This window comes from Sus scrofa, chromosome 1, assembly GCF_054392235.1.
Source record: "Sus scrofa isolate SSC_HxYL_T2T_F1_AM1 chromosome 1, Sscrofa_HxYL_maternal_Yorkshire_Landrace_v2.0, whole genome shotgun sequence".
Classification (NCBI taxonomy): domain Eukaryota; kingdom Metazoa; phylum Chordata; class Mammalia; order Artiodactyla; family Suidae; genus Sus; species Sus scrofa.
The window spans coordinates 38,824,372-38,843,438 of NC_139383.1; the positions used below are offsets into that span (position 1 = coordinate 38,824,372).

At 37.4% G+C, this 19,067-nt stretch overlaps 1 protein-coding gene and 1 long non-coding RNA gene across 29 annotated transcripts in view; both read right to left on the reverse strand.

Annotated features, from left to right (window-relative positions):
* Positions 1-19,067, reverse strand: part of NKAIN2 (sodium/potassium transporting ATPase interacting 2) — a 1,025,455-nt gene that overhangs the window by 784,450 nt on the left and 221,938 nt on the right. The gene's annotated exons all lie outside the window — the stretch shown is intronic.
* On the reverse strand, positions 9,322-16,293 carry LOC146406040 (uncharacterized). The gene is made up of 2 exons (XR_014804777.1): positions 12,152-16,293; positions 9,322-10,625 (listed from the first exon to the last, which is right to left on the reverse strand). It is a non-coding gene; the product is annotated as an uncharacterized LOC146406040 (long non-coding RNA).

A 19,067-nucleotide genomic window follows, 5' to 3' on the forward strand; every position in this document is an offset into this window, starting at 1 on the left:
TGTGTTTTATAACGACATCTATAAAGAAATCCTCTCTCCATGAATGTGTTTAACATAAACTATAAATGCAAAATCAGGAAGGTCATATCTCAATGTGCCATTGCATAAATTCCATAAAACCTTTCCATTTCTCCATGGCAAGAGGGATTCCACTCTTTCATTCATTCACTCATTCATTCAAACGGTATTTATTCCACTCCAGTGCCGTGCAAGGATGAGGCCAAAACAGAATTTTTTTTTTTTTTAGGGCTGCATCTGCAGCATATGGGGGTAGGGATCAAATCAGAGCTGCAGCTCCTGCCCTACACCACAGCCACAGCAATGCTAGATCCAAGCTGCATCTATGACCTACACTGCAGCATGTGGCAATGCTGAACACCTAACCCACTCAGCGAGGCTAGGAATCGAACCCACATCTTCATGGTTACTATTAGGGTTCTTAACCTGCTGAACAACAATGGGAACTCCAGAACAGAGAATTTTAAAAAAGAATCAGAAACATACTAGACTATAAATATATTATATATAATATGTAATATGTATGTCTATAAATTCTAGGAGGATGGTTTGGACTGAAAGAAATAACCATATATAAAGTTGAATCATGCCATAAAGAGACCTTCATTAATGGAGAGATAGCATTTTGATGTGCCCACAAATTTAACTCAGCTGGATAATTCCAGGCAGGAAGGCAAAAGCTTCTACTTTTCCAAAGAATTTTAAAAAACCCAGTTTAGGCAGCTTGAAGGAGTCAAGGTGGATAAAGAGCAAAAATGCTTACTTCTTTTCCTTATAGCGATTAAGTATATACTCAACTACAGCTCTACTGATTCAACAGAATTTTTCTTCTAATTTCTCTACTGTAGGTAAGAAAATTCCACCCTTAACATCTTCCAATGATAATTGGAGGATGTTGCAGAAAATACAGATAACCGATCAGCACTCAGGAGAAGGTTAGCACTCTGCCAAAGCAATTGACCTGCAAAGTAGGAGGTCAAAAAATACCATTTAAATTCCCTCCAGGCGAATGACCTTGCTTAATGCACAGGGAATGAGGAAGGAGCACTGAGAGAGCCCAGAGCCCCAGGAGTGTGTGCAGAATCACAGCAGAGGTGCATCCAATCACACAGAGTGAGATGAATGGGTCCAGTACTTGAAGGGAACTTCTGGTCATGGGGACTGGTCACTTGGTTCTCATATGCAAAGAAGCATCCATAGCCAAGTGGTAGCAGTTATTGAGGGGACAACTATCCCAAATGGCAGTCTCTGGCGGTCCTAAGGTAAACTGGACATTTTCTGAGATGAGGAAGCAATAAGAGTGTAGTTCAGAATAATCCTGACCCTATGTTTGTGAAAACTATTTCTATATTTGTGGATTTCATTGCCTGCTCTTGCAGATGCCTTGGAATTTTGCTATAGTTGAAGATAATGACTTTTGGCTTTGGTTCTAAATCCAATTTCATCATAAATAGTGTCTATTTAAAACACCTAGCCATCTTGTAAAAGCCTGCTATGTAATAACACGTTGGCACTCCGCTGGTTAATGTGATTATAAAGTGGAAAAAAATCAGAACCTGAATGTTTTACAAGGAGCTCAAAAGATATGAACTTCTTCCTTGGTTATCAAGATGTTAAGACTGAGAAGTATTAAGTAACTTTCTAAAGGTTGTAGGTGGCAGATAAGAGACAGAAACCAGGGTCTTGATTGTCAATCCAAGTCTGTTTCACCATCCTACAGCAACTCAGTAGAGTTTTAGAGTCTCGAGTACTTATCTAGATGATGAGCAGAGCACAAGCTCTATTTCCTGCCTTTTGCAGCAAACTATAGGCTACCATGTTTTCCGTTCACCAGGGAAGTCAGTGTTTAATGATGGGTGTGATCCACAGTGGGACAACACCCCACATGCATTATCTCCAGTGAGGACACCTCATTCCTCCTTATATCCAATGTCCCTGACACAGTGTCCTACACTATCCTAGATACTTAAAATATATTTGTCTGAGAGCTGAGCATTCAAGGAATATAAGACAATCTGCTAGAAATCTTCTTCAAACTCCAAAATATTTAAAAGACATAATTCTAAAGACAAATGATCTCAGCTACCATCTGGCTGTTTGGCCTGACAGGTGTTTTAGTTGCTCTGTTTTAAGAGGTATCATTTAAATATTCTCAAAATGGATCTTGACTGCCAAAAGGCTACAGGACACCTTGTACGTTGTGCGTTTATAAGCAAAGTTGGATTTTTTTTTTTTTACCTTCTAAAAACAGCTTTTATATCTGCTTAAAATAATTTTAGATTATCTGCTGTCATAGGGTAGAACTTAGATGGTGGACAGGTGTAAAGGTTTCTAAATTAGCACTCCCTTAAATAATTTTCTTTAGCAATCTAATATTTTAGGAGAGATAGGTAAAGAAAAATTTTTCTATTAAAAATGTTTAATTCTCCATCAAAATAAGGGAATTCCTATATGTGCTAAATGTATCAAAGCAAGTTATGCTATTTGAAATTAACTTCATTTCACAGGCATTTTTTCCCATTCATCCAAACAGAATGAGAAATTCCTCTCAAAAGGAAAAGTCTAATTTGCATGGATATGATTACAAAATTTTTTCTGAAGTATAGCTTTTCTAGTTTTCACTTGGACACTCTAGGTATTTCATGTTAGAAATATACTCCGACTCTGAATAGTTTTTTAAAAGCTTAAAAATTTAGAACATTAGGTACACAATTTATTCCTGTTAACTAGCTCTACACCATGCAGAAGATTTCTGTGAGCTAAAATCGCCAATTCCAGCTCCTTGTGGGCTTTAAGGGCTTAGATTTAGTGCGAGGCCTAGGAGTTGCACCAGAAACTCTGCAGGGATGGACAGGCAGTAAATATATACTCTTCAGAGATGGGTTTGTGGATTTTTTCCCCCCGACCATGAGTAAAATAAATATTGAAACTTACATTTCCCGATTTATGTAAAGAGTAGAATGAGGCACTGTAAGTTAAGTGGGCTTATATAATGTAATCTAAAAGATGTTGTAATCATATCAAATTAGGCTTTTTTCAATGCTGTAATGTTTTAGAGCCCTGGGTGGCAATCAGCTGGAACATCCATCAATGGGATTCTGTCGTCAAAAGCTCTGGAGTTTTAGGAACCACATGTCCAATCAGGAGACGTATCAACATCTTTGCCAAGTGCCATCCTTGAAAGTTCCTCCGAACATACTTCTTTCTACTCTGGCTTCCAACACTGTGGCCAATAACCAGGTGAACAGTGGCTCAATGTACTACTGAGCTCATACGTAAGGGCACAGGAATATACTGAGGGGCAGGTCAAGTGCCCTTCTGTTTCATTTAACATACATACCAGCTCGCTCTCATTAGGGCCACAGGTGAATCTAAGCTTTCCTTTCTAGTAGTGAGCCCGGTGTAATCAAAAGCAGCCACTTCCATTATCACGTGGATGTCCAAATAACATGCACAATTTTTTCCCTTTACCCCAGTTCATTTAGAATTGAGAAGTAGTAAAAATATACTTTTTCTTGTTTGTCTTAAGTTGGGAAAGGCATGGACACCTTATTATTCCAAATGATTTAACCAACTAAGAGTGAGCCAATATTCAGAAAAATTAGTCTTTGGGGTATCATATCAATGAATACTTATTGATTAGATAAAAGGTTAACTTAGTTCTACAAATACGCATATACATACGTATACTTCACGTTATACTTCCTATTATACTTCAATGACTTCTTGATCTTTATTCCAACTGGAAAGATTATAAAGTGATGAACATAATCATAAGTTGTTTTCCTTCCCTTTTTATTCATTCTCTACATAGATATGAGTGCTAACACTTCTTTAATAATAGCAACAAAAATGTTATTTTATATCGTCCAAAGTAAATACAGCAAAACAGAAAAGTGAACAAATACAAGTCACAAATATAGGGATTTTCAACCTCTGAAATGTAATAAAATCCTACTTCATTTAAGCTGGTATGAGACTAATCTATTTGAAATAATGTTTGTGTTTCAAAGCAGGAAAGCAGGGCTAAAATGTTGAATGATGACAAATCCAAAAGAATGTCAACAGAATAAAATTAGCAAAATATAAGTATTTGCATTTAGTTTGAACAAACTCAATTTGGCCTCAAGTATTCATGATCTCTGCTTATCCAACACAGTTTCAAAGACAGAAGTTTCTTTTATTGTCTCCATTTCTATGCCCATAAGGCAGCAATGCTCTAACAATAGGATGAGATGATATGCAGATAATTACCATTAAAAGCATAAGCCATTCACAGTTGTTAATATTGACAGGAGTGGTGTTTTCTCTTATGAATCAAAGGCTAATGAAGGCTCAAAAGATACTAAAATAACAATAAACTAGAGAATGCTCTTCTAACAATAGCTCAATCAAAACTACATTCACATGACTTTCTAAAATGTGGCCTGTTAATGCACAATTATAAATTCACCTCCCATTTTGTGAACTATCCAAATGAATAAAAGTACACAAAATAGCAACTGGAAATGGAATCCAGTAGTAGGGGTACAAAATAGAGCAGAAGGCCTTGTACATTGGAATCAGGCTCTTATCCTCTCTGCCAATTATTACTTCTATGGCCTTGGACAAATAACAATACTCTTCTTCTAAGTTTCTATGGTACTTACTTACTTGTATTATCATCATTTGATTTTCACCTCAAAATAAGTATCAATTTCATCTCCTTTTCAAATATAAGAACACTGAGATTAATGATATTAATTAACCTGTTACCTGGCAAAACTGGCTTTTCAGATTTGAACCCAGGAAGCTTAGACCTGATAGATCTATGTGCTTAACCACAAGTGCCATAGAGGGAGTCTCAGAGTCTCTATGTGAAGACAGCTATGTCATAGATGCCTGGGAAACGATCAATAATGTCATCCAAGGCTTAGCACTTAGCAATTTGAAAATTGGTAATTATTATATTAGCATACATTTTCTAAATCAGAATAATAACAATAATGATAAAGCAGAAACCAACAAAAGCAACAAAAATCAAATTGTCTACAACTCCAAAATTGTCTGAAATAATTCTGGCAAAGAGGAAATCAGGAAAACACTGTAACACATAACCTATGAGATACAACTAAAGCAGTATACAGAAGAAAATTCAGAGCCTTAAACCCACTTATTAAACAAATATCTAAAAGAACAGTATAATGTATTCAACTTAGGAATTTGTAAAAGAACTACAAAATAAATCTCAGGAAAACATAAGGAACAGATATAAAGATAAAAGCTGAGTAAGAAATTAAAGTACTATAAAGAAATCAGGATTCCCTATTGTGGCTCAGTAAAAATGAATCTGACTAGTATCCATGAGGATGCAGGTTTGATCCCTGGCCTCACTCAGTGGATTAAGGATCCAGCATTGCCATGAGTTGTGGTGTATGTTGCAGACACACCTCGGATCCTGCATTGCTGTAGCTCTGGCACAGGCCAGAAGCTACAGCTCTGATTTGACCCCTAGCCTGGGAACCTCCATATGCTGTGGGTGTGGCCTTAAAGAGCCAAAAAAAAAAAAAAAAGAAAGAAAGAAAGAAATCACACTTATGAATATTAATGAATTTCATACAAACATTAGCAAATATAATCACAGAATATATTAAAAGAAAAATGAAACATGATCAAGTGAGACTCATTTAAAAATTTTTTGGAAATTTGTTAATAAATGACATGTAATAGGTTAGCCCCCAGCTAGGTCCCAGTAAAGAGAACAAACCTCTTAATATAGGACAAATGGATACTTAATCCAGATCATAAACACACATGTGTGCTACATGCATACATGTTGGAAGGGAGGCTAAGGCTGGAGATGAATGTGTGTATCTCAAAACAAAAGCCGGCATCATGCCCTGTGAATAACAGGAAGCATTCCTATTACAGGAAGGATGTCCACTAATATCACACTTGATTAAGAAATATTGGTCATTGCAACTAGAAAATAGAAATAAAAGATAAAGGCAAACAGTTTTTTGGCAGAAAGTGTTGACTCTAGTTAAATATAAAGCCTAAAAGATAAAAGTTACACATTTTTTAAAAGATATAATTTCAGCAAAAGGAAGGTTTTATAGTTAATAAATAAAAATTGATAACTTTCCTAAACTAAAGAACTTTCTCTTCTCTACAATTACATGGTCTATTTCTGGAAGGCACTCAATAAATATTAACTGAATAAATAAGTAAATGATTAAATATAAGCATAACCAAAAAATATGTCAATGATAGCAACCCAAAACTGAACATATATATATAAGATTAACTTAAGAAATGCATTCACCTTGTATTAATAGGTACAGAAAAACTGAATGAATAGTATTATAAATATTATCTAATATATACACGTATACACACAAAGATGAATGTATAATTCATTCCTAGTAATCGAAGAATTTTTCTTTTTGGAATTCTAAAAACACTTGAAACAGGCTTGATATTGAAACTGAAGATTGTTAAAGGCTACATGCCTTATCACAGATTAAGTAATATTATAAAGTCACAATAATTAAAACAGAACTTCCATATTGGTCCATCTATAGAGAGCTCTCTAGGTGCTGCTATTTCAAAGTATGATTTATTTTATTGGTAATATTTAGAAAACTTGTTTGTATTTCTTTAAGTAAGTATTCAGTAATAAATACTTAAAAAAACCTTGCCCGATGTTTAAAAACTTTAAAAGGTCCTTTGTGCATGAGAAACACAATATATACGAGAATAAAAGTCTCCCAACTATTATTCATGATGATGAAAAGGGGATTTTGATTTAAATTTGTCAGAGTCGTCAGAGATCTCCTGAGGGAGGGAACACAGTACGGGTGAAAACATCCTCCATTCTAAATACAACTTATAAAATACTGAACTCTTCTGTTAACTTGTTTTTGACGAAAGTAGAAAGTGTCATTGTGTACACAGTTCTAAATAAAGGTGTCAATATCTTATGTACCTACCCACTAAAATGAAATTTCTTGGGCGCCATTTCATTAAAGTCATACATCAAGGGAAATTGCCTTTGTATCTATCCTTATTTGAGCCAGGTACAGTATAGGAACCATAAACAAAATTCATAGGCAGTGACTTCTGTGTGTGAGAAGAGGAGAGAGAGTAGAACATTTATTATCAATATGTTCTGTTAAAAATCTGGATTCTGCACCCAGTGATTTCTTGTATTTTACCTCAAATCTCACAGTATAAAATATTAAGTTATTCACTACGTCAATAGTTAGATCCAGTCATTCTTGGGTCTCACACTTTGAGGTGTCCGGGTGGAAGCTAGAGGCTATAATGACCCAAAGCCAGGTAAAAATGACACTCCTCCATCAGCTTAATTGTGAGCTATTTCACTAAAGTACCCACTATGTTTCAGCTTCACCTAAATTAGCGTGAAATTTGTGGTCAGCTTGATTAATTTCAAGATCACAAAAAGATCTCTTAAAACCCCATTTCACTGTCTTCAATTCAAGCAAGCCCATGATTCAGTTCCTTCTGGTGCACTCAGGCCTCCCCAGGGAACTCACAAGACTTTTACAAGACAGTTCTGCTTTAAAATACATCCACAGGGAGTTCCCATTGTGGCTCAGCAGGTTAAGAACTTGACACAGTCCCTGAGGACACGGGTTCGATCCTGGTCTCACTGAGTGGGTTAAGGCTCTGGTATTGCCTCAAGCTGTGGTATAGCTTGCAGATGCGGCTCAGATCTGGTTCAGATCTTGTGTTGCCGTGCCTGTGGGGTAGGCTGGCAGCTGAAGCTCCAATTTGAGTCCTAGCCCAGGAATTTCCATATGCTGCAGCTGTGGCCAGAAAAAGAAAAAAAAAAAAAAAGTTACATCCATGAACAACGCATGCGACTCAAAAGCAAAAGCAACAAACAACCCAATAGAAAAATGGAAAGTAGACCTAAATAGACATTTCTCTGAAGCAGACATACAGATGGTCAGCAGGAACATGAAAAAATGCTCATCATCACTAATTATTAGAGAAATGCAAATCAAAACTAAAATGAGGTGCCATCTCACCCCGGTCAGAATGGCCACCATTAATAAGGCTATAAGCAAACACTGGAGAGGGTGTGGAGAAAAGAAAAACCCTGCTACACTGGAAATGTAAATTGGTACAACCACTATGGTATGGAGACTCCTCAGAAAACTATAGAACTACCATAATATCCAGCCATCCCCCTCCTGGGCATGTATCTGGATAAAACTACAATTCAAAAAGATGCATGCACTGCTATTTTCATAGCAGCACTATTCACAATAGCCAAGACATGGAAGCAACCTAAATGTCCATCAATTGATGAATGGATTAAGAAGATGTAGTACATATACACAATGGAATACTCTCAGCCATTAAAAGAACAAAATAATGCCATCTGCAGCAATATGGATGCTACTAGAGATTCTCATACTAAGTGAATTAAGTCAGAAAGACAAATACCATATGATATTACTTACATGTGGACTCTAAACACAGCACAAATGGACCTATCTACAGAACAGAAAGAGACTCACAGATGGAGAACAAACTTATGGTTGCCAAGGGGAAGGGAGAGGGAGCAGGATGGATTGGGAGTTTGGGGTTGGAAAATGAAAACTATTATATTCAGAATGGATAAGCAACAAGGTCCTGCTGTATAGCACAGGAAATTATATCCAATTAATTGTAATAAAACATGATGGAAGATAGTATGAGAAAAAGAATGTATATATATATACACATATAAAGGGACCCCTGGCTGTACAGCAGAAATTGGTACAACATTGTAACTCAACTATACTTACATTTAAAAAATTTTTAAAAATAAAATATATCCATATGATCTTTTGTCCCTTCTAATTCCTTCTCAATAGTAGATATTTCATATACTTCCAAGCTCACTGAACACAAGGTTCATGCCAGTTGCTCTCCTCTCTTATGCTACCATTTTTTAGACTAAAAATGGACTTTTTTTTTTTTTAGACACAAGTTGACTTTGCTCCCATCACTGTACAGATATTTATCCATTTTATCATAATCCCAGAAAATTAGGGAATTCTAAAACCTAGTTGGGTGTTCTAGTCTTTGGCTAAATGTTATTATAATACCAGACCCAAGGATCAACAAAGGCTTTAAGGAAGAGCATGCAGTTTCCAAAACTGCCTCAAGATGTACTTGGTACACAGAGGAGATAATACTGGTTTAATCTGATGTCACTCCATGAGTAAATTTAATATGTCAGAATTTTTTTCAGGAGACAGTTTCAAAGAAATTCCAGTTACACAAGTTTTCAAGAGTCAATAACTATAGGGAGTCGAGAAAAAAGTGCCATCTACATAATACTATGAAAGCAAAATTCACTGGTGGCAACATAACATTTGAGAAAAGACTATTGACACAAATTGTCACTGGAATGATTAATCTCCAAATTAATTGCTTCATGTCAAACTTCATTAAAAGAACCAAAAGCAAAAAAAATAATTAAGCCTTCTTTTTTTTTTTTTTTTTTTTTCTCCTGTATTTTTTCAGGGAGGGGGTAGCTCAACCCCAGTATTTGGAAGTTCTAGGCCAGGGATTGATCCAATCTGCTGCAGTGACAACGTTGGATCCTTAACCCACTGTGCCACAAGAGATGCAAAGGCTCCCTCTTGAACATCAAAAAGTTTCCAAATTTCCTGGGTTTTGTGACACTCTAAGATGTCAGCATGCATCTCTCCCTGCTAATTTCTATGTGACTTTATTCCATTGTTTGATGGACAAAGGTCTGAAGCCATTCTTTCGCCTTTTGGAAGTGAAAGTGCCTTCCTTATCACAGTGTGGGTACCCTTGCCCCCCTCATCCTACATGGCAATAGGAGAGTTAACCAGCCCAGGTAGACAGGCTCATGGTAGAGAAAAGGAGCGCATTCTAGTTTGAAAGGACCAGACACAGGCTTGTCAGTTCTAACCTGACTAGTGTTCTCTCAGGAATACTGAGCTGCAAGATAAGAACGAAGCTTTGATAATCCAAATGCACTTTGATAGAACATCAACTGAATTTAGCACCGAAAAGCAACATTTTTAAGGTTCTAAATTTTAGCTGGAGGCAGAGGGAATACCAGAAGGAAAATAAATGAAAGCTGCTCACCACTTCAAAAGCTAATCTTTGTAATGCTTTCATTAGCAGTTTAAAAAAACCACATACACACTTTTGAAGTAGAAAAGAAATGATTTTGACGCTGATTGCTATGGGGTATAGTTTAACTTCCCAGTCTTTCAAAAACAGACAAGGTCAGGATTTCTTTTACTGCTGTTGAGCTTGTAAAATATTTGTTTGTAAAGGAATCAAAATAGATATATAAGAAAGAGATTAGCTGATGAACTGCTCATTTAGTTTGTGCAATAAAAGATAAGTATCTGTTATATTTAGAGTAAAAAAGGTTCTCCTTTCTAAAGAAACTACCCCCTTAGGCCGGATGTAAAGGCACTATTTTCACTTTTAAACAAAAGCAGTATAAAAATATTTGGAATAGACTGTAGAGAATTTGAAATGGGACTGGTAACTAGAATCTACAATCAATCTCAAACTTCAGCGAGGAGTTCCCGTCTTGGGGCAGTGGAAACGAAATCTGACTAGGAACCATGAGGTTACAGGTTCGATCCCTGGCCTCGCTCAGTGGGTTAAGGATCCAGCATTGCCATGAGCTCTGGTGTAGGTCGCAGATGTGGCTCAGATCCCGCATTACTGTGGCTGTGGTATAGGCCGGCAGCAGCTCTGATTGGACCCCTAGGCTGAGAACCTCCATATGCTGCAGGTACGGCCCTAAAAAGACAAAAGACCAAAACAAACAAAAAAACTTCATCGAGAGGGGAGGAAAACAGAAGGTATTGTTAGCTGAGCCTAATGGGAAAATATATGTGTTTCCAAGCAAAATATGTTACTCAAAGGCCATGCAAGTTTGTAAATAGAAAAACAGGTAAAGTCAAGGTCATGATTCCAACATCTAAACTCTTAGAGATTTTCTACCTGAAGATATGGCCTTGAGAAAATCTTGCCTGCCAGATACAATGTGGGTTTTGTGGTTAACAGATCAATGATATAATGGATATAACATGTGGGCTGAGGTATCATAGAGAATTCCTAATTACATAGTATCCACATAATATCAATCTTAAGGAAGAGTCAAATAACCATTATTTATTCTTTCAATACCAAATAATTCTAGGCTTATCACAAGAGCAAGCTTTTCAAAACATTTCTAGCACCCTTGTCTTTTTCCCTCCAAAGCTGCCATCAAATACTCTTGGATAACAAATTGCTCTTGGACTCCTGGCTTGTCCATTCTACTATCACAAGAGAACCCCACACATTATTTCCAACTCACAAGAAATACTAAAATAGGAGTTCCCACTGTGGCACAGTGGGTTAAGGATTTGGCGTTGCTGCAGCTGTGGCATGGGTCACAGCTGTGGCTCAGATTTGATCCCTGGCCCAGGAACTTCCATGTGCTACTGGCAAGGCTGAAAAAAAAAAAAAAAGATACTAAAATAAAGTGAATTTCCAATCTTGATAAATACCAAAAACATATTCTTGAATTTCTTGTATATTTGCTAAATAAAAATGTTCATGGAGTCCCCTTGTGGTATAAGGGGTTAAGGACCTGGTGTTGTTACTGCAGTGGCTCAGGTCACTGCTGTGGCTTGTGTTCCATCCCTGGCCCAGGAACTTCCAAATGCCCTGGGTGTGACCCCTCTGCCCACCCCCCCCCCACAAAAAAAAATGCTCATATACTTACTTAAAAGCAAGGTAGGGTCCGAATGGTGGCAAAAGGGTATACTGCACATTGGGGGCTCAAATGGCATGATTCAACCACATAGTTGCGAATGATAACAAAAACACCAGCTAGCAGTTTCTAAGCACTTTTTTTTTTTTTTGTCTTTTTGTCTTTATAGCGCCACACCCGCAGCATATGGAGGTTCCCAGGCTAGGGGTCTAATCGGAGCTGTAGCTGCCAGCCTACACCAGAGCCACAGCAATGCGGGATCAGAGCTGTGTCTGCAAACTACACCACAGCTCACAGCAATGCCATATCCCCAACCCACTGAGCGAGGCCAGCGATGGAACCCACAACCTCATGGTTCCTAGTCTGCTGCGCCACAACAGGAACTCCAGTTTTTAAGCACTTTTGTTAGTCAGTTAGGATTACTTAGACCAAGTCATAGATAAAACAAAAGCAAAAGGTCAGAGGGATACAGCAACCTGTACAGAATCACACTCAGTGGGATAACTAAAAAAAGGAGCCATACATATCTGAAGAAATAGGCACAGGGAAATTGGAGGAGTCTAGCAGGGGGTCATTTTGAGGGGACCTAATGCAGGGTCATGAATGTCAAGAGAAGATGAATATCATACTTTTATTCTGCAAGTATTACAGAGCTATTAAAGGGCTGCTTAAGGAAGCTCAGGAAAAAGGCATTCCTCAAGATGAATTTTCTTATACCACAAAGCATCGTATATAAGGTAACATCAAGGCTTTCTTACCTTGTGGGCAATGCTTAGACCTATAATTTAAACAGTTAACTCTTTATGGTCAGAGTACTGGTTTGGTTTTTGAAAGATCAAATCCTAATGTGTACACACCCATTTTACAGCACTCTCTCAAGTCAGGTTGTATTAGAATATCTTGCAAGAGAGGCCCAATTTCTTTTGCTTGCATTTGTGTAGATTTGAATCATGGAAAGTATTTGCGATAAAGCATTATAGGATGTTCCCCTACAGGTATTTGCTGCCCCTATCAAATTCTAGTATTCCTGGTGTCAGAAAGTCAGCTTTTCTCTGAGAAAATACATTGGATATAGACCCTCCCAGGCCTCTTTCTAAACAACAGTGATTAGAAAATGGGGTCATGAGAATGTGAACACTACTGACTTTGACACAAACCCTCAAACAACTACCAGGAAACTCAATCACCATATGATAATGGTCAGTAATACCAGTATCAGAAATGAATCGCTAGTACATGCTATTAATTATCAAAGCACAAATTTTAAACTTTAGCTGTTAAAAAAAAAAATCTTTTGGATAAGCATAATCCTCTATACCTAGATTTTTTATTACTACTGTTATTAACAGAGAGGTATGTGTAATTAAACGAGAAAATATGTCCTTCTCCATTAAGGTTACTTTTAGAATTCCACAACAGCCATTAGACAGTCAAAAGTAGCAATGCTAAAGCCATTTTGCAAGGAGACTATGCATTCGGTTGCATTATTCCTGTTTCCCTGACAACCTGCCAGCATTCTTGACCCAACCAAATTCCCAACAGTGTTGCAGAACGGGCTTTTAATAATGCAAAGGCCTTTCTTTCTTTGGATGGGATGATGTTCTCTTAGAGAGAATGGAAGCAGCCATTAACAATCTGTTCATCAGTTTTCCTTTCAATGTCCCAAATGTGATTTAACCTTTGCAAACCAATTCTCTGATTATTTTACACTGGATGCTAGTTAGGATGTACATTTATAATCGTGATACAATTGATGTCCGAGGGCTCTGAATAGGCAGCTACTTAAAACACAATGGTTGGCTTTCTTCCACCTACTTGTGTATCATTAATCGATTTTAAATATCTTTTAAGTGTTATGACTAACATGAGAAGGGCAAAATAATCTTTACTGAGGTATGTTCGAACAGGTATTTCAAAACGTAACTGGTTTTTACGTAATCATTCAAGTTATTTTAAGGCATTAATGCAACACATTTAACTCTATGTAATAGAACACTTCATCTTCATTCTTTTTCAAGTCCCTGAAACCAGACAATACTACTCCTGCATATTTGTAAATGGCTAATGCCTAAAGTGATTTCCAATTTTTTTTTAACTTTTTACATTGTGAATCACTTGCCTCTCTATTCTCTACATCTGTGATAAAAGAGAAACACTAGCTTTCCTTTGGCTCAGCATTTATATTAAAGAGTGTCTATCACGCCAGCAATAGGCAAAGTGGTTCCGTTTACTAAAACATGTACACTAGGTGCTAATCAATGACATTCTATCGATTTTTTCCTAGAGAACAAACTAACACAAAGAATTATATACAAAATAGGGCACTAGGCAAACAGTCAATATCTGAAAGGAAATATTGTTATACTATTGCTGTATAACTTCCACTGGTTTGTAGCCATGAAAATACAATGAGAGATTAGCTAAGTAGACATACGTTTCAGGAAAAAACAAAACAAACTTGCCTTTGACTGTTTTGTTTTAGATAAGATTTTATTATTTTTTAATGAGGAAAATCAAGTGACATTAAAAATGTTGTTGTTCCAATATTACACCAAAGTGGCAGCACTGATCATTTTTATATTGCTGTATAGTAAATTTAAGACTTCCAAGTTTAAATTTACTATATAGCGCCTTTCTCCCTAGGTTTTTATCGAAGGTTCAGATATGAATGAGTTATCTACTTTATCAAATAGTAAAAATGACAACCAACTGCAAGGTATATAGAAAGCTACTACTTTCAGGAGATGAAGTTTCAGAACGCAACAGGCAGGCTGAGTCAATCTCTTCCTAAAAGAAACCTTTTTTTAAAAAATGGGATTGACACTCTATTTAGACACAGATTAGTGAAGATGGTAGTGGAATGATTACCTCCTGGCTATCACGTGTACTGAAATACATGTATCAGCATAGTCATACTGATCACCTAGACTCCTAAATATTTGGCATTCAGTTTGTGCTTCAGGAGTCTGTTACTTTCCTTAAATCCATCCACAGCTAGCTCCCCCCCACTCCCACCCCCATCGTAACCCTCAAACATGGTTCAGCTTCTTTTGTTTTTGCTTTCTTCCAGAAGATAATTTTGTTTTGTTTTGTTTTTTGGGGGCCACACCCTTTGCATATGGAGGTTCCAGGGCTAGGGATTGAATTGGAGCTGCAGCCACTGGCCTAGACCACAGCCACAGCAACTCGGGATCTGAGCCACGTCTGTGACCCACACCATAGCTCACGGCAGTGCTGGATCCTAAATCCACTGAGGGAGGTCAGGGATCAAACCTGCGTCCTTATGGATGCTAGTCAGATTCATTTCTGCTGAGCCATGACAGGAACTCCCAGAAGATAAATTTTTAAAACACTGCTTCTTTTCATCTCAGCCTTCTCTCAGCTTTATCACCACACACACAAGAGAACTTGGTGGGTTCCTCTTGAGGAAGAAGAGCCACCCAACTAAAAATAGCGTCAGAATCATTGTGTGCTTAACAATCAAGAAAAGGGGACAAGTGGCCCTTCTCTATTTTGGGTACCAGTAGTGTGACCTTCACTTTAGTTCAGGTGAAAAAAAGATTTATTGAGCACTATATTCATTCCAGGCACTAAGTTGGTTCTAGGAGTATAGAACCACATGAGAATATGCCCATGTTCCCCAGGAACCTCCTGTATCATGTGTGTGAAGTTGTCTGCCCCAAAGCTGGTTCTAACAGCTAACAGAGTTATACTTAGTTGCCATCCCATCTCAAGTGACATCAATTTCTAAAGAAAGCACATTTAGTAACAGAACTTTGTAAATTATATTCCAATAAAACTAAAAAAAAAAAAAAAAAAAAAAAAAACCTACGGAAAGAAAAGAAAGCACATTTGGTATACAGAGATAAAATTATCCTTGTAAATTCTTTAAATCATCCAGGAAATCCAGTATACATCTTTATACAATCACTGTCATAATGATTCTATGTTTGACACTGTGAGGATCATAAGTAAGACTCAAGAAAGCAACAAAAACAAATTTTGTGAAAACAATGGATAGTCAGCAGCTTCTTTATTATTAAATTATTAAATGAATTATTAATTAAAATCTTCACAGTGAGTGAAGATTTTAAAGAACCCCTATTTTCTTGCATGTTTGATCAATTCTATTTTAATATAAAATTCTCATTTTTTTAAACAAAGGCTGATTTTGTTGTTCTGAAGCTTAAAATACGATCATATATCTAAAAATGCCTAAAATTTGGCACACAGCCTGCACCCACAAATGTTTGCTGAATTTGATCTAAATCTTTATCAGATCTACAACTTTTAAAAATATGAAGAATTGGCCCTGTGTTTCTTTGTCCTTCCAAACTGGCGTCACTTACTGTGACCTCACCTTACTAACCATCACTGTCCTAGGCTTTTGCGCACTGGATATGACAGGTCAGATTCTATTTTACTCCTCATTGGGAGTTAGATTCTAAAATTGGCCCCTTAAGTTAAATGTGTGAGTATGAAGAAAGTCACTGCGAGGAAGAGAAAAAAAAAAAAAAGGCCATGGAGGTTCAGCGAAGAGAGTTTTAGGCTAGACTGAGACCTCAGTGAAGTTTTCATAGAGCTGATGAGGCGTACAGAGACTCCTAGAAGATGTCTAAGTTAGATGAGCCGAACAGGAGAGGGTATTCTAAATAGTGCTAAGTGTAAAGATACAAACTCATGAAACTCCACTGTTTGTACAGAAAAACCACATCTTCCAGGGCCATTTGCCTAAGATACAGTTAGGTAAGAACTGGATCATGAAGGTCTCTATGTTCCATGCTCAGGAGATTGGCCTTTAAAGATTTTGATTAGGTAAATGTCATGGTGGGTTTTCACTTGAGTTTTTTTTTTTTTTTTTAAATTTGAAGGACAAAGTCTAAACGGACTAGAATGAGAAGTTAAGAAACTAGTTAGGAGATTATAAGCCTTGACAGGGCAGTGAGGGCAAGAAATGGAAAGGAGGAATGGAAAGAAGAGCTATTTGGAGCTGATTTGAAACTTGACAGTTGATCCAGTTGAAGTGAAGGAGATGTGGGAGCGTGATAGCTAATGCTGTGTCCCGCCAACCAGGCTTGACTAGAGGAGGATGGGATTCTCTAAAAGGGGTGGATAGAAGAGGATACCACAGGAACTTCCTATGGGCTGAGAAGATATGGCGACCAGGAACTTGGACCTACAAAACTAAGGGACTATCAGAGAAGAGGCTAAGGTGGGGGCTATAAACTTGAGAGTATTCAAACTATGAGTAATAATCAAGACAGAGAGATTGACAGTGGAAAGTGAGATCCACAGTGGGTCAAAGACTCCCAGAGAAACAACCTAAGGACAAAAGCTCATGCATTGTTAGAAGACAAGAAAGAAGAAAAACAGAAGAGACAGTCATCAGAGAGAGCTGAGGCAGACAATTTGATGGATAAACACAGGGGCAGGTATTTGGCAGGCAGGGTGCCTCAGGATGACCTGAGACTTGCAGCACAGCTTCAGTGGGGGCAGTGGACACCACAGGTGGGCCACACTGGCCTGAGCAGTGAGGAAGCTGGGACAACTAATATAGATGCTCTTTCAAGAAGCTGAGCTAAGGAAAGGAGAGATTAAGTGACAGTTACCAAAGCACAAGGGGGCTCAGAGTTTGCTTTTGTTTGAGGCTGGGGAAAAAAAAAAAAAAAAAAAAAAGCTTAACATGTTTACTTAAAAGGGATATGAAACAGGTTTTTGTGCCTGCTGGCAACACTCATCAGCAGTGGCTATCTGAACACAAGGTCAAGAACAACAATGACACCTGTACAGTTCAGAGGGGGGAAAGCAGTGACTGAAGATGAGTGCCTGCTACAAGCAGGAGAGGAGAAAGAAGCACAGATGTCCTAGATTTGTCCTTTGTTTATAGTCTTAGTCCCAATGACTATGCTTATTCACTGAGGAGATGCACTTTGGACATGCTGGTAAACATTACAGCTTTCTAATTATAAAAGGAAAGGAGAACTGAAGAACAAGATAATCTTGGTAAGGAGTTACTGGGAACAATCAAATGAGCTACTATAGACATAAGCTTACCTAGGATTCACTAAATTGGTAACTAGAATATGAGAGAAACAAACATGAAGGCATTATTTCCCCAATTAGCAACATCTGCGAAGGCCTAACCTTAAAAAAAAAAATAAAGATGCCACACTCATTTTGGGCACTCATTCTTTCTGGGGTTTTGTTTTATTCTGTTTCACTCACATATTGCTTCTTCTCTAGACTTTGCTGCTAAGAACCTGTGGGGAATGGTTCTCTACACTGTGCGACATCATTGTTTCCCTAAAGCTGTGAGTCCACGGTGTCAGGACAAGAACAGATCCTCAAGTATCACAGATTTGAATCTCCAATCACAACTATTGCATGTCCCAGCCAATTCATACCTGTAGGAGCTATGAAAATAGCACTGGAAAAAAATAATGGCGACCTCAAATCTTTAACTTCAGAAACAAAGAGAAGAGATAGATGGAGAGAAAAATGGGTGTTACTGAGTCTGAAACAAAACCCCTACCAAAAAAATTGCCCTGAGGTTAAAGTAAAACCCATTTCCCTGTACTCTGGATTGACTATATACACAGACTGAAGAGAGTTTATCCTGAACATGGGCCATTTAGAAAATGGTTGCATACCGGTAATGAATCATAAAATATACTTGAGTAATTTAATTAGGAAAAGCACTCTGTTGAAATGGCAGAGTGGTGATTTTTTAAAAAAAAAAATCATAGTTATTATCTGATAATCATACATATACATATCAAACAAAAAATTAACCACCTCAAAGCCTGTTTTCTTAGAAAACTGATCATTTAAGTATAAAAATAAGTCAATGAGTATATATTAAACAAATCCATGTTATTTCATATATCTCCTTGCATTAATTTGTTAAATGTTTAATTTTTCCCATATTAAAAAAAAAAATGCATTCTCCAGAGTTCTTACTGTGGTGCAATGAGATCAGCAGCATCTCTGCAGCACCAGGGCACAGGCTGGATTCCTGGCCTGGCACAGAGGGTTAAAAGATCCAGGGTTGCCACAGCTGAGGCGTAGGTCACAGCTGCGGCTTGTATCTGATCCCTGGCTTAGGAACGCCAAATGCAAAAATGTATATATATATATATATATCCTCCAGCATGAGAGGACTTATTTTAATTATGTAACACAGCAGTGGGAGATGTCTGCGTGTGTTTTCTACAGTCCACTCTGCATTCTCATTCATTACATATCACTTTATAAAAGCCACTCAAATAATGTTAAAATACAAGTGATCTGG